The 15,825-nt window shown below is 48.9% G+C and overlaps 1 protein-coding gene across 1 annotated transcript in view; it reads left to right on the top strand.

Annotated features, from left to right (window-relative positions):
* The first annotated feature begins 13,007 nt into the window (after positions 1-13,007).
* LOC116988697 (arachidonate 15-lipoxygenase B-like) overlaps positions 13,008-15,825 on the top strand; it is a 328,224-nt gene continuing 325,406 nt past the window's right edge. Inside the window, exon 1 of the mRNA XM_033045541.1 lies at positions 13,008-13,217. The gene's annotated coding sequence lies outside the window, so the exon portion shown is untranslated. The remainder of the gene's footprint in view (positions 13,218-15,825) is intronic.

Below are 15,825 nucleotides of genomic sequence, written 5' to 3'. Positions count from 1 at the left end.
ACAGATGCAGTGTAATAAGGCCATTGCGAGGCGTTCCACTATGAAATATCGAATGTTTGGGGTAAGCACACCCTAAGTTGCCAGACTGTTAACAGCTTTGATGCAAAAAGGGATCTTGAGATCCCGAAAATACAATACAAATAGTCATAGAGGTATAAGAGCGGAATCGGATTATTTAGCCCACTTTGACCAGGTCGATTAAGATAGTATACAGGGCTTGCCCTATTTGCCTGCACCAAGCACATACCCATTGGACTCTACCTATATAACTTATTGTAACGCATTCTAGCGCTTCCTCCAGCAGACCATTTCCATTAGGTCGATGTTCAGAATGGAACATGTTTCCACTGAGGTCACTCTTAAATCTCCTCCCTTCTCACGTGATAAGTAAACGGAGGCTCAAGAGTCGCAGTGTATGTAGAGCGAGTGTATGTGGACATTACAGGAATGGTGTGTGCAGGGAGAAATCTTTGGAGATGGTGAAGAATGTTTGAAACTGAACAGTGCGTGGATGAGGGGACATAAGGTGGAGATGGTCAAACTTGGATTTGTCGGTGGCTGAGTATCGGCCGGGTGGAAGGAAACCAAACTTATGAGAGGCACAGATAGGACAAAATTCAGGAATATTTATCCCAAATGTTACATTAGAGAGCAGAGTAGGTAAAGTTTACAGGCCATGCACGGATCTCAACTTTAGTTTCTTTAGTTTAGAGATACGGGGCGGAAACAGGCCCTTCGACTCATTGAGTCCGCGTCGACCACCGATCCCCGCACACTATCCTTCACACTAAGGATCATTTAAAATTTTACCAAGCCAATTAACCTACAACCCGGTACGTCTTTGGAGTGTGGGAGGAAACCGGAGCTCCCAGAGAAAACCTACGCAGGGCACGGAGATAACGGACAACTCTGTGTAGACAGTACCGTAGTCAGGTTCGCACCCGGGTCCCCGGAGCTGCGCCATAGTGCCATCCAACAATGACATAATAAGGTTTAGATTTATTATCCATAACTCCATAGCTTTTAAGATTACTTGAAGAGAGGAAAATGTTGTACCTTGCGGGAAAGTACTAAATTGTAGTAATGTAACGTTTAACGTTATCAGGCAGGAACTCTGGAACGTGCACTGGGAGCAGCCGTTATTAGGCAAATCCCAATGTGTTGTGTGACAGGCACTGAGTCAGTGGATCGAAGGTCAGAACTGCCATGTCCCAGGAAGGAGGATGGCAACCTTGGGTGGCCGACGTTATAGTCAATTTGGTCATTAACAGGAAGCGTGTGCATGCATGGGAGGAGACAGGGCGCTTGCGGAATATAAAGAAAGGGGCAAATTACCCAAGCGGGCGACTCCATGGGCCAAATGGCCAAATGGATCCACGGGATGGCTCTGCCGAGTCAAGTGAAAGAATATCCGAATACTTGTTATACCAATATTAGAACAAATAGAGATGAAAAAGACCCAAGGAAAAGGAGTATTTCAGCGGGCTCCTTGACCCTGCTCCTGTATTCAATAAGAATGTGGCTGATTGTGGTCATACACCCTAATGTGCGGGGATAATTCTATCCAAAGCATCGTCAAACCAAAATCAAGTCATACTTAGTTGCAAGAGGATTCTTCTTTAAGAAAAACAATCCTGAACTGGCAAGTTTTACATGTAGGAAGGAACTGCAGATGCTGTTTTGCACCGAAGATAGACACAGATTGCTGGAGTAACTCAGCGGGCCAGGCAGCTTCTCTGGAGAGAAGGAATGGGTAACGTTTCGGGTCGAGACCCTTCTCTCCAGAGATGAAGCCTGAGTTACACCAGCATTTTGTGTTCTATTTCTGGCAAATTTCAAATGTGGAAGAATGCGTTGGAGTCATACATTACAGAAACAAGCCCTTCAGCCCATCAAGTCCATACCTACAGCCAAATAGATATTTACATTAATCCAGAACGATTCACTATTTATACTCCCCACATTCCACTGTCCTGGAATTTCCGTTCACTTCCACACTAGGAGAAATTTACAGCGGCTAATAAAGCGGCCAAGCCACAATTCCTAGGGACATGGCAAGAAAGCGGAGCAAGCAGGAGAAACCCAGAGTCCCCGGGACAAATGTCCAAATTCCCCAGAGACAGCACCAGGGGTCAGGATTGAACCAGGGTTGTGGAAGTTCGAGGTAGCAACTCTAATTGTGCCATCTTGTCATTCTTGTCTTTCAAGGTATTGTCTCTTTTGCCTCAGATGCCAGAAATTTACCTCTGCCTTCTGGATCGATGGGCAAGGTTGCCTTACTTCACCCATCAAGTCTGCTGTCTGTGAAGTCCATAGTTAATATGTTCATAAATTATAGGAGCAGAATTAGGTAATTTGGCCCATCATCTAATCCGCCATTCAATCATGACTGATCTATCTTTTCCTTTCAATCCCATTTTCCTGCCTTCGCCCATAATAATCAACAATCTGTCAATCTCTACCATGTAAATACCCATTGATTTGACCTCCACCGCCGCCTGTGGCAATGAATTCCACAGTAATGTGGTGTGAAAGGGCATCTACACACCCTGGAGACCCCGTCAGATGGCACAGCAACATGAAGCATCACACGAGCTGGAGAAACACTGCTGGCCATCCAAGCCAAGTGCACGTGGGGAAGTTATAGTCTGTGTGCCGAGGAGCTTTTATTCCAGTGTTTCGCGACCCGTCACAGAACTACATGAAATGTTCACATATTGTGTAAAAATATTATATATATCAGCCCTGAAACTCGTCATGAACAAGACTTGCACATTTTTTATTAAATTAGAGAAAAAATGTTCGGATATTTTTAGCCCGATCAAAGCACGTTTAACATTGAGTTGTATGCCAGTTGGCCAATCATCCGCTTTGTTTCAGGCTAGCTAGGCAGGGAGCACACAACATGGCTGAGAGGACATTCACTGATGCCTGTTTTACTGGAGATTCCGAGGAAGGTTTTTTCTAGTTCTGTGGAATACATGTCGTGGAAACTTGCAGCATGGTAATTGAATTTAGTGATAAAAGCATTAAGAAGTCTGAAGAATGTGCTGCTCAGTGAATAGAAGTGGAAGAAAGCCTTGAAAGCAAAGTCGCTGCTGAGGTGCTGCAACACAAAGAAGACAGCCAGGAATCAACTCTAACGGAAAGGTAAGATCTAAAGTCTGATGTTATGAAAATCTATCTGTATGGACTTTAATTAATTTAATTGCACCCTTTTATAATGTGAAAAATGAGATTTGGAGGCTGTACATTCAGTCATTCATTCATTCATTCATTAATTAATTAATTCATTCATTCATTCATTCATTCATTCATTCATTCATTCACTCATTCATTCATTCATTCATTCATTCTTTCATTCATTCATTCATTCATTCACTCATTCATTCAGTCATTCATTCATTCATTCATTCATTCACTCCATTCATTCATTCACTCACTCACTCACTCACTCACTCACTCACTCACTCACTCACTCACTCACTCACTCACTCACTCATTCATTCACTCATTCACTCACTCATTCATTCATTCACTCACTCATTCATTCCATGCAGACCTAAGTAATATGAGATTTTTTCTGCAGCTTCTGCCCCTCCACTCTTCAGAGCCTGTACACACAAACGTGTTTTGTGTGGACATGCACTGTGCTTTAATGAACACTAATTTGATAGTTTGCAGACTTGCCATCCCATCTACCTGGACATGCATACGTGTTTAATTTCCTCATTGATATGTCTGGCCCATCAGCGGTGGCTCGTCATGCCTCGGAGGGGCGGGGTGGAATTGCTGACCTGGCTGGGGCTGCTGGCTCTGCCTCGGTGATCCGGGGCAGCGGGGATAGCCCTTCTGGGTCTGCAGTTTCCGCCTTGGGGACCCGGGGCAGCGAGGGCCCCCGCCCCCTACATCCTGAACCTGTGGGGGTGGCTGAAGGTGAGGCACAGAGGGAGGGTGGAGAGAAATGGGAGCAGCAGAAGAAGAAGAGGAATAAGCAGAAAAAGATTACCCAAACGAGTCAAAAGTAGGTGGGTGTGCAACTGCCGAGTGCGGAGTTCACCCAAGGGGTGCATGTCAGCTCCAGGGAGGCCCAGAGTGAAACTGCCGTGGCCCAGCAAGGAGCTGAGGTGGCTCTGACGGGAGTAGGGAAGGTAACACGTGCGGGTGGTAAAGTGGCTGGAGGTAGTGTGGAGGCGGAAGACCCTTCCTTTATTTTTATTTTTATTTAACCTTTATTTAACCAGGATAAGTCTCATTGAGATTAAAAATCTCTTTTACAAGAGAGTCCTGGCCAAGACAGGCAGCAGCACAGTTCCACAGTTACAGACAATAATTTAAAAAAACAACAGAGAACATATAAATAGAGTCACAGTCAGATTCAAATTCAGCAGGAGTGTTAAAATTAACAGCAGACTCAGCAGAGCCTGGGCCTGGGTTAGGTTGAACATTCCCTGCAATCATATTTGTAAAACAAACAGACACAGTTAGAGACAGGAGGAGACGTGTGCTGCCATCTTGGATTTTTGCCACGGAAGATGTCGAGACGGTGCAGGTTTGGAATTCCTCCCACACCACACGAAAGCCAGACCGGCCCGGTCAGCACCGGCGAGGCAGTAAGGGGGGGGGGGGGGCTGTTCTGGATGCAGGTGTCAAAGTCCAGAAAGATTTTCTCCCCTCTTTCTCCCCCTTTATGGAGGTCACCACACCGCCGCATGCTAGTGGGACAAAAAGTAGGATTGGGCCTGGCGAGGAAGAGCAAGGACGTGAGTCCAAAGTAAGGGGGGTGCAGTTTTCCAGTCCTTCCACCACCGATGTGGTTGGAGGTCAGGAAATTACGTCTTCTGGGTTGGAGGTTGAGCCTCCGCTTCAGGGATCTCTCGAGGGTACCATATGGCCAGGTGACGGGGTAGACCCCTCTGGAGCTGTGTCCTCTGGGCGGGGGGAGGTTCTTTCGTCACAGGGGCCCTCCGAGGGAGGTATCTCATCGTGTGTTGATCTTGGCTCCCCTGGGGGTGCGTCCTCTGGGTCGGAGGAGGTCCCCTCGTTTCAGAGGCCTACTAAGGGTGTTAGCACGCAGGAGTGTGGGACAAGCTCCCCTGGTAGTGTGGACCCTGAGACGGGGGATGAGCAGAGTCAGCCCGAGGGAGGGGGGCCGGGGGGAATGGTGTACCAATCAGTGCTCAATATTGGAGCCAGTGGAGGTGCCGTATTGTGTATTGTACTACCGTCTGATTTGGCAGGGGAGAGAAATAAGACTGGTGGAGAGCCTCCGGGTGTTGCCAGTGGAGGGGGTGCTTTCGGTGCTGTGGAGGTCGGAGTTGTTTCGGGCAGCGACCTTCTTTCGGATTCTGGGGGTGCCTGTTTACCACAGACCCTGGGGGTGCCTCTTGTTTTCTCTTCCCCAGGCCCAGATGTGGAGGGTGAGGACAGAGCGCAGGAGCCCAGCCAGTCAGTGGGCTGCGTGAAGCGGATAGGGGCTTCGGGACCCTTCCCCGGCATTGATCCTGGGGGTGGTGACATGTCGGAGGAGGGGGAGAGGGATGGGGCCAGTGTGTGTGAAGGGGTTAGCGAAATTCCAGAGAGCTCTGGTCTTTCGACTTCTGAAAATGATCTTGGTGATGCTGAGCGTGTTGTGTCAGGTGCGAGTAACTTGGCCGATAGCCCAGGAACCAAGGACGAGTCTCATGCACTTGTTATCTGTGAGGTGCGGGAGTTTTTAAAAACAAGCCGTACCAGCAGGACAAAGACCAGTGCTGCTAAGAGGCAGTGGGCTGATCTGTCGGCCTTAGTTGAAACTCTCGAGGCTATCCTTGCCACCGAGGATAGTGATCTTCCTGGCTCTGAGCAGTGCCAGCTTAGGGGCTTTTTGGAGCTCCTAAGAGAGAGGGCTACAGAGCCCAGGAGGAGAATTGGGAGGATTTCAATCTAATGTACCAGTGCATTCACGTTTGTTACCCTAAATTTAAACGGGAGTAGAGCGAGTTTTCGCAGATTCCAGCTTGTATCGGTCCTTAGGGAGGGGAAATTTGCAGTGTGTTTTCTGCAGGAGACGCATACTTTTTTCAGTGATGAACCCACCTGGAGATTGGAGTGGGAAGGTGAGGTCGATATGAGTCATCTTAGCTCAAATTCGAGTGGGGTGGCTATTCTGTTGGCTCAGAATTTCCTGCCCAATATTATAAAAGTGCAAGAAGTTGTGCCAGGACGTTTGCTCCATCTGGCAGTGAGCCTGGATGGCATGCCGTTACATTTCATTAACGTGTATGCCCCCAGCTCCGGCACGATGCAGGCCGGCCTACTTCAGGAGGTGAGTGCTCTGTTGAGCACTATTGATCGGGGAGAGTGTGTCTTCCTTGGGGGGGGGGGACTTTAACTGCACACTTGAGGTGCGAGATCGTTCTGGTACTCAGTGTGCTCCTGCTGTAGCGAAGTAGCTGAGAGGGTTGATTGATTCTTTTGAGTTGGTTGATGCGTGGCGGGACCTCAACCCAGACTCCACTGCTTTTTCGCGGAGGTCTGAGGGCGGTGGTTCCCGCATTGATCGAATATATATCTCCCGAGCGTTTGTTTCCCGTGTCTCAGCGGCCTCAATGCAGCTGGTGCCATGCTCGGACCATTGTCTGGTGCGTGCGGATTTTAATCCAGCCTGCGCTCGGGCCGGGTCTGCGTACTGACACTTTAATAACCGGCTGCTGGAGGATCGGTGTTTCCGGGAGTCATTCAGTCGGTTTTGGGTGAGGTGGAGAGAGAGGCAGAGGTGCTTCTCTTCCCTTAGGCAGTGGTGGGATGTGGGGAAAGCTCACATCCGTATTTTTTGTAAGGAATACACGTGGGGGTCGGCCGGGCGGCGGGACTCAGCGGTTGAGCAGCTTGAGAGGGAGCTGATGGACGCAGAGTCTCGCCTGGGTCAGGTTGGAGGTGACTCTTGCGAATGGGGTGTGTTTCATGAGAAGAAGGAAGCCTTGAGGAACCTGCAACTTGAGCGGTCCCGAGGCGCTTATGTGAGGGCGCGGGTCCAGATGCTGCACGATCTGGATCGAGCTTCGCCTTTCTTTTTCTCTCTGGAGAAAGGGCGGGGAGCCCGCAAACAGCTCGTGGAGCTGCTAGCAGATGATGGCTCCTTTGTCACGGATCCAGAGAGGATTAGTGCCTTGGTCAGGTCCTTTTATGGATCCCTGTTCTCCGCAGGTGGAGTCAGTGGGGAAGCTCAGCAGGACCTGTGGGAGAGTCTACCGATTATAGATAGGGAGGTGGCCGATCTTCTTGATTGCCCTTTATCGTTGGAGGAGTTGACTCGTGCATTGCATCAGCTCAGGAGGGGTAAGTGCCCCGGGCTGGATGGGCTGACGGTAGAGTTTGTAAGAGCTTTCTGGGGTATCCTGGGGGGTGATTACATGTTGGTTCTGAGGGAGAGCCTGGCGACCGGAGAGATGCCCCTCTCGTGGCGTAGAGCAGTTGTTGTCCTGCTGCCCAAGAAGGGGGAACTCCGCTTGTTGAAAAACTGGCGCCCGGACTCTCTCCTATGCACAGAGTATAACGTTTTTGCACGGGCGATGGCAAAGATTATTTGGTCGGTCCATTCAGGATAACATCCACCTGGTTAGGGACCTGATTCATTTAGCACAGGGAACTGGTCAGTCAGCTGCTTTTCTGTCTCTTGATCAGGAGAAGGCTTTTGATAGGGTAGAGCATGAATACCTTTTCGGAACGTTGCAAGCGTTCGGATTTGGGCCGCATTTTGTGGCCCGGGTCCGCCTCTTGTATGCTGCAGTGGAGTGCCTTGTGAAGGTTAATGGTGCCTTGTTGGCTCCCTTTCATTTTGGGAGGGGGGTCCGTCAGGGGTGCCCCATGTCAGGTCAGTTGGACGCGGTCTGTGTGGAGCCGTTCCTGTGACTTCTTCGGAGGAGGTTGACAGGCCTGGCCCTACCGGGCCCGGGGGTGGAGTTGGTTCTTTCGGCATATGCCGATGATGTACTCCTTATGTTCACCGATCCTGGTGACCTGCGGAGGATGCGTGATTGCCAGAAGATATTCTCGGCTGCATCTTCTGCCAGGATTAATTGGAGCAAGTGCTCCGGACTTTTAGTGGGTCAGTGGCAGGTGGACTCCCTGCCAGATGAGATGGTAATGTTTGCGTGGAGCACCACGCACCTCCTCTATCTGGGGGTGTACCTGAGTCCAACTGAGGATGCTTGGTCGGCAAACTGGCAGGAGTTGGAGACGAAAGTGGTTGCCAGGCTGGGGCGCTGGTCAGGCCTGCTTGGAGTTCTTTCTTTTCAGGGGTGGGTGTTGGTCATAAACCAGCTGGTGGCCTCCATGTTATGGTACCGGCTGGCTACTCTTGTCCCGCCTTCCATTTTTGTAAATGCTTTACAGAAGAAGCTGGTGGACTTCTTTTGGGGAAATAGGAAGCACTGGGTTTCCGCAGCGGTCCTGAGTCTCCCGTTAGAGGAGAGTGGCCAGTCCTTGGTATGCGTGCGTACCCAGGTGGCGGCTCTCCGCCTCAGGACACTGAGGAGGTATATGTATATAGAGAACCCCCCCCAGATGGCACGTATTGGCCACGTATTTTTTCCGACGGGGTCGTTGTCTAAGGGGGGTTTCGCGGCTCTCGGAGGCGGGCATCAGTCGACCCGTCCTAAGGGGCTTGCCTGTTTTCTACCGGGATGTGTTAAGAGTGAGGAATCTGGTTGTTTTCAGCCAGCGTGTTGCACCAGGAGGGGAGGGGGATGTTGCGGCTGCGGGAGTGGCCGGTCCTCACCAAATCATGGCGGGTGTCGAGGAGAGGCGCGAGCCTAGAGTGGTTTTGAATGAGCTCTTACCCGCTCCGTCAGATCTGCTCATCGGGCCTCGGTTCCGGGATATATCTCGGGCACCGGCTCCACACAACGTGAGCCGCCTTTCGGAGATGATTAGCGTGCCGTTTCGTGACGCGAAGAGACGCTCACTGTATAGAATGTTCCTGCACATTCTGCACCTCCTTGCCTTCGTCTCCCGTCCCGACACTCCATGGCGGACGGTGTTACCACCTGAAGGCGGGGAAGGTCCCCAGTGGAGGTCCCTCTACACGGGAGTTCTCCCCCTTTACATTGGGGACCTGTGTTGGAGAGTGCTGCACGGAGCGGTGGCATGTAACAAACGTTTGAGTCGGTTCATGGACTCTTCCGCTGCCTGTATTTTCTGTGGCGAGGAAGAGACCGCGTTCCACATTTATATGGAGTGTGAGAGGCTACTGCCCCTGTATCAATATCTGAAGGGGTTGTTCCTAAAGTTCTGGTTACATTTTAGTCCTACGATTCTTGTGTTTGGACACAAGGCAGAGTGTGGAGAGAGCCAAGTGGGAGGGTGGGACCTACGTGTCGGTCTACTCCTGGGCCTGGCCAAGATGGCCATACGCGGGTCCAGGCAGCAGGCGATGGATGGTCAGGCAAGAGTCGGCTGCTTGCCCCTCTTTCGGTCCTACGTCCGTGCACGTGTGTCCCTGGAGAGGGAACATGCGGTGTTCACGGGGACTTTGGAGGTATTCCGTGGGCGCTGGTCACCGCGTGGGGTTGAGAGTATTGTGAATAATGATTGTAATGTTGTACTATAATGACACTTGGTATAATGTAATTTCGTTTTTATGTATGACGTGATCTGTTGTATTATTTGATGTGTTGAATAAAGTCTTGGAATTTGAAGGAAAAAAAAAAAAGAAGAGAGAGAGAGAGAGAGAGAGAGAGAGAGAGAGAGAGAGAGAGAGAGAGAGAGAGAGAGAGAGAGAGAGAGAGGCAGATATGGCAGAGACAGAGAGAGTGAGAGAGAGAGGCAGAGACAGAGAGAGAGATGCAGATAGGGCAGATATGGGAGAAACAGGGAGAGAGTGAGAGAGAGAGAGAGACGGGGCAGAGAGAGATGGGGGAGAGAGCGGAACGATGGCACGTTATAATGCACAGCCGTCCCATTCTGACCGCCGCCGAACCCTGTGATGTCTCGGCTCTGACAATTCGAGGGATCTAATCGGTAACAACAGTAAGAGCAGCCCCGGGCCACTGCGCTCCCCGACTCGAATCTGATCTTATAATCTCGTGATGGGTTGTTGTGGCCCTCGGGCCATATTTTGGAGATTCCTGCCTTACAAGAACAAAAACAAAAATGTACAGAAGAACAAAAATTGATGACTTTATTATTGTGGTAAGTGTAGATCTATTAATAAAATCTAGTAACTTTCTCATGTACCGACAAACGTTCTAATGTACGGACAATGAGTGTTGATATCGGAACAGAAAATAACATGTTCAGGACAGAATAACAGCGACAGAAAACAATAATATTTCCTCACCTTTCTTTGTTGTAGGGTCGTCCACCTCGGCGATTAGAGCAATTTATACCGAACAGTGAGCTGTAGATGTGGACGCCATGACAGTGTGGGGGCAGCCTGGTAAAATGGCGACAACAATCACCCATGTCATACTACGCTCTTTTCGCTCAGTGGCGCATCTTGCTCCTCTCTATAATCTTTGATTTTGATGTCCTGACTATTTAATTAAAGATTAACATATAAATACGGTTAACGGGAAGGAGAGCACAGGAGAGGTTACCAAATTCTCCAGAATAAGAAATACACAGTTCGCTTACCAAACAAAGATGGGGGTTGAGGAGGCCATTATCTACCTGCTCCATCATTCCTATGCTCATCTGGATAAGCCAGGAAGCATTGTGAAGTCATGTTTGTTTACTTCTCCAGTGCTTCTGGCCTGCACTGCTAGGGAGCTAACTGACAAAGATGGGGGTGGATGCTCCATTGGTATCCTGGATCACCAACTACCTGACTGGACGACCACAGCATATCAGGCTACAGAACTGTGTCTCCGACATGGTAATGAGCAACACAGGAGCCCCACAGGGTATGGTCCTCTCTCCCTTCCTGTTCACCATCTACACCTCAGACTTCAGATATAACTCAGACTCCTGTCACATGCAGACATCTACAGATGACTCTGTAATTTTGGGCTGTCAGTGAGGGGAGAGGAGCTGAATACAGAGGTGTAGTCAATGACTTTGTTGTGTGTTGTGGGCTGAATCACCTGCAGTTCAACACCAACAAGACTAAGGAGTTAGTGGTGGACTTTAGGAGGAGAGGAACACCCCTGTCCCCTGTCTCCAGTCTCCATCAATGGTGTTGATGTGCAGTTTAGCAGGGAGTACAAATACCTTGGACTGTACCTGGACAGTAAACTGGACTGGTCCAGGAACACTGAGGCCCTGTACAAGAAACATTAATATGGGTGTACTCTGTACACTTTCTAAAACAATTTTAAAGCTAATTGAACTGCAGGTTTCTCGCAGTTTGCTGTGACATCTCCAGCCTTTGCCAAGGTAAATACATTAGTTTGATGAATTGACAAATTTATATATTTAAGCAATATTATGTCTACTGAACATAGCAGCTACTTTGAGACACTGCTATTATAGACAATAGACAATATGTGCAGGAGTAGGCCACCAATCCAACTAACCTTTTGCCCAGTTCATGGGATTATATCAGTTCCGATTTTTGTAAAGAAGTGTAGATAACGAAAATAAAAATTCCTGCGGTCCGGATGATTTTGGGTACGGGACCGGTTCCGCCCCGTGGGTCGTGGGTTGTCGACCCCTGCTCCAAACTAAACTAAACTAAACTAAACCTGGGTGTGAGAGGACTGGAAGACATTGGGCACAGCTGCATTCATTGAGGAAGGGCAGTGGAGACTATCTTACCCCGACTCTCATGGTTTACTCCATAATCTGATCTGCATTTGCCTTTGATTAACTAGGAATAAAGCAATAAATACTCAATTCCCTGTTGTCACCCACATCCATTGTGTATTGTGTAAGGTTACAACAAAACAGGTTGGGTAAGATCTTTCCTGGCAACTTACAAAAATACACCTCCTACGGCAGCTTTCTTGGAAGTTGATGTGACATATTCAGCCTCTGCCAAGATAAACATTATTAGACGAACATTTCGCCACCCTACAATATCCCTTGTGTATATATAGTGCGTGGAGAGAACACTATACACGCAGACGGCAGCATCTTAAGCGAGTCAAACATGACGGTCATGTACCAGGTCACTATCGGCACTGGCGATGTGTTCTCAGCTGGGACAATGGATAAAATATTTGTGATGTTAGTGGGGACACGTGGCAGCTCCGAGAAGGTTCGCATCGGGAACTTGTTTTCACTCAGCAGAGGGGAGGCGAGTACCTCATTATTTGGAGTATTGCATGTAGGTCTGGTCGCACCATTACAGGCAGGATATGGAGGGCTTTGGAGAGGCTACAGAGGAGGTTTACCAGAATGTTGCTTGTGTTAGAGGTTTCAGCTACGGGGAGAGGGTGGTGAGATGGATTTTTTTCGCTGGAACGTTGGAGGTTACGGGGAGAGCTGATAGAAGTATATACAATTATAAGGTAGACAAACCCTTTCCAACACTAGAGCGCACAGCTATGAGGTGAGAGGGAGAAAATTTAATGGAGATGTGAGGGGCAACGTTTTTTGGGGAGTGAGGGTGGAGGTGGGGATGGGGTTGTGGGGTGAGTGAGGGAGATGGTGGCGGGTAAGGGTGGGCAGGGGTATGAGTCAAGATGGTGTTTGTGGATAAGAGTGTGAATGGGAGGATGAGGATGAGATGGTTGTGTATTGGGGTGTGTGAGAGGTGGGTTTGACAGTGGGGGCGTGGGGGCTGGTTAGTGGGGCTAGGGTGAGACTGTCGGTGTGGTTTTGGGGTGAGGGTGGGGATGGGGGGTGAGGGTGAGGGTGAGGCTGGCGGGTGAGGGTGAGGGTGAGGGGTGAGGGTGAGGGTGAGAGTGGGGGGTGAGGGTGAGGGTGGGGATGGGGATGTGTGGATGAGGTCAGTGAGAGTGAGTGTGGGGTTTTGGGGTGGGTGTGGGGAAAGAGGATGGGATGGGTGGTGTGAGCGAGTGGGTGAGGTATTTATGGCTCTGCTTTGCGATGGTCTGAGAGCGGTGGGTTTTTTCCATTTGTGGCACAGAAGTACCGCATGCACATGACGACCAAGTCTGAGCTCGGGGACCTTCTGCTGGTGAAACTCTTCAAGGAGACGTGGCAGTGGGGTGAGGACGACTGGTACTGCAGTCATGTGAAGGTGAAAACCACAAACAAACTGATCTACCACTTTCCCTGCTACAGCTGGATCACTGATTCCACCCCGCTGGAGGTCGTTGAAGGAACTGGTACGATGAGTTAACATATCCTGATAAAGATGTTGTCTTTACAGAGGCCTGTCTACTCTGGTCTAGTTTAGTTTGCTGACTTTCCATTGGTGTGACTGCTCTTCCTTCCTCTGTGAATTGGCCAATTGTCTCTCGGTCTCCACAGTCCTGTTTCTTGTTTCGTTCATTATTGTCACATTTACCAAGGGACAGTGAAAAGCTTTTGTCTGTGTGCTGCCCAGTCAAAGTAAAGACTCTACATGAATACAATCAAACCGCCCACAGTGTACAGATAATGTAGAAAGGGTACAACATTCAGTGCAAGGTAAAGTCCAATTAAAGATCATTCAAAGTTCTTAAATGAGGTAGATGGGAGGTCAAGGCGGCTCCAACTGATCCAGTTGTGAGCTTCGATTTATTCAGACAAAGCCACAGCACAATTATAAACTTGACAATGTCCCTCTCACTTTCTCTACAATCTACAGGGGCTGCTCTCAAGTATTGGCTGCATTTCAGCCCCACGATCCTGATCTAAGGGACAGAAGTTTAGGGGTAACATGAGGGGGAACTTCTTTACTCAGAGAGTGGTAGCGGTGTGGAATGAGCTTCCAGTGGAAGTGGTGGCGGCAGGTTCGTTGGTATCATTTAAGAATAAATTGGATAGGCATATGGATGAGAAGGGAATGGAGGGTTATGGTATGAGTGCAGGCAGGTGGGACTAAGGGGAAAAAAAATTGTTCGGCGCGGACTTGTAGGGCCGAGATGGCCTGTTTCCGTGCTGTAATTGTTATATGGTTATATGGTTATCTTTGGTCACCTGGTAAGAAGAGATGGGGGAATCTCATTGTCATAAGATCATGTGATAGGAGCAGACTCAGGCCATTTGGCCCATCAAGTCTGACTGGTCTCTCTCACTCCTAAACTCATTTTCTTGCCTTCCCCCCATAACCCCTGACAAATGTATTAATCAAGAATCTACCTATCTCTGCCTTAAAAAAAATCTATTGACTTGGCTTCCTCAGCCTTCTACAGCAATTAATTCCACAGATTCATCACCCTCTGACTAAAGAAATTCCCCACTTCCTTCCTCAAGGAGCGTCCTTTAATTTTGTGGCTGTGTACTCTAGTCCCACGACTAAAATGTCCTGTCAGTTTGCTATTAGGTCTGGCCAAGATGGCCATTCACTGGTCCAGGCAGCGGGCAATCAAGGGTTTAGACATAGACATAGACATACAAAATAGGTGCAGGAGTAGGCCAATCCGCCCTTCAAGCCTGTACCGCCATTCAATATGATCATGGCAGATCATCCAACTCAGTATCCTGTACCTGCCTTCTCTCCACACCCCCTGATCCCTTTAGCCACAAGTGCCACATCTAACTCACTCTTATAAATAGCCAATGAACTGGCCTCAACTACCTTCTGTGGCAGAGAATTCCAGAGATTCACCACCATCTGTGTGAAAAATGTTTTTCTCATCACGGTCCTTAAAAGATTTCCCCCTTATCCTTAAACTGTGACCCCTTGTTCTGGATTTCCCCAACATCGGGAACAATCTTCCTGCATCTAGCCTGTCCAACCCCTTAAGAATTTTGTAAGTTTCTCTAAGATCCCCCCTCAATCTTCTAAATTCTAGCAAGTACAAGCCGAGTCTATCCAGTCTTTCTTCATATGAAAGTCTTGACATCACAGGAATCAGTCTAGTGAACATTCTCTGTACTCCCTCTATGGCAAGAATGTCTTTCCTCAGATTAGGAGACCAAAACTGTACGCAATACTCCAGGTGTGGTCTCACCAAGACCCTGTACAACTGCAGTAGAACCTCCCTGCTCCTATACTCAAATCCTTTTGCTATGAATGCTAACATAGCATTCGCTTTCTTCACTGCCTGCTGCACCTGCATGCCTACTTTCAATGACTGGTGTACCATGACACCCAGGTCTCGTTGCATCTCCGCTTTTCCTAATCGGCCACCATTCTGAAAATAGTCTACTTTCCTGGTTTTGCCATCAAAGTGGATAACCTCACATGTATCCACATTATACTGCATCTGCCATGCATTTGCCCACTCACCCAGCCTATCCAAGTCACCTTGCAGCCTCCTAGCATCCTCCTCACAGCTAACACTGCCCCCCAGCTTTGTGTCATCCGCAAACCTGGAGGTGTTGCAATCAATTCCCTCATCCAAATCATTAATGAAAATTACTAAAACTCTGTTCTTGACCAGTTTTGGCTTTCTGTGCTGCGATTCCCGAGAGTACGCCGCCACCTACGGCCGTCATTTTTGGCCACCTCGCTCAGAGCCCCCCTCCGCCGCATGTGTGCCGAGGATTTTTCCCGTCGATGAAAATTGACAGAGATATTAATGTTTTTCCAAAATTCCCCATTCTCTCTGCTGCCTCTGCTGGAGGGAGGGGGATGGACTATAAAACCCGGAAGTGGTGTGCCTCAATCAGTCTCTGCAAGTGGTGTGCCTCAATCAGAATGACACTGACAAATGTCTACAGCACTGTGCGTACCCTTAATTTGGTTTGAAAATGAAAATATGGTTAGAGGTAAAAAAGCACTGCCTGCAAATGGTTGTTAGGGTTTGGGTTGAAGTAAAAAGGCACTCTCTCTTCCCCCCCTCC

The sequence above is a fragment of the Amblyraja radiata genome, chromosome 28, assembly GCF_010909765.2.
Source record: "Amblyraja radiata isolate CabotCenter1 chromosome 28, sAmbRad1.1.pri, whole genome shotgun sequence".
Classification (NCBI taxonomy): domain Eukaryota; kingdom Metazoa; phylum Chordata; class Chondrichthyes; order Rajiformes; family Rajidae; genus Amblyraja; species Amblyraja radiata.
This window is presented reverse-complemented; position numbering and strand designations above follow the sequence as displayed.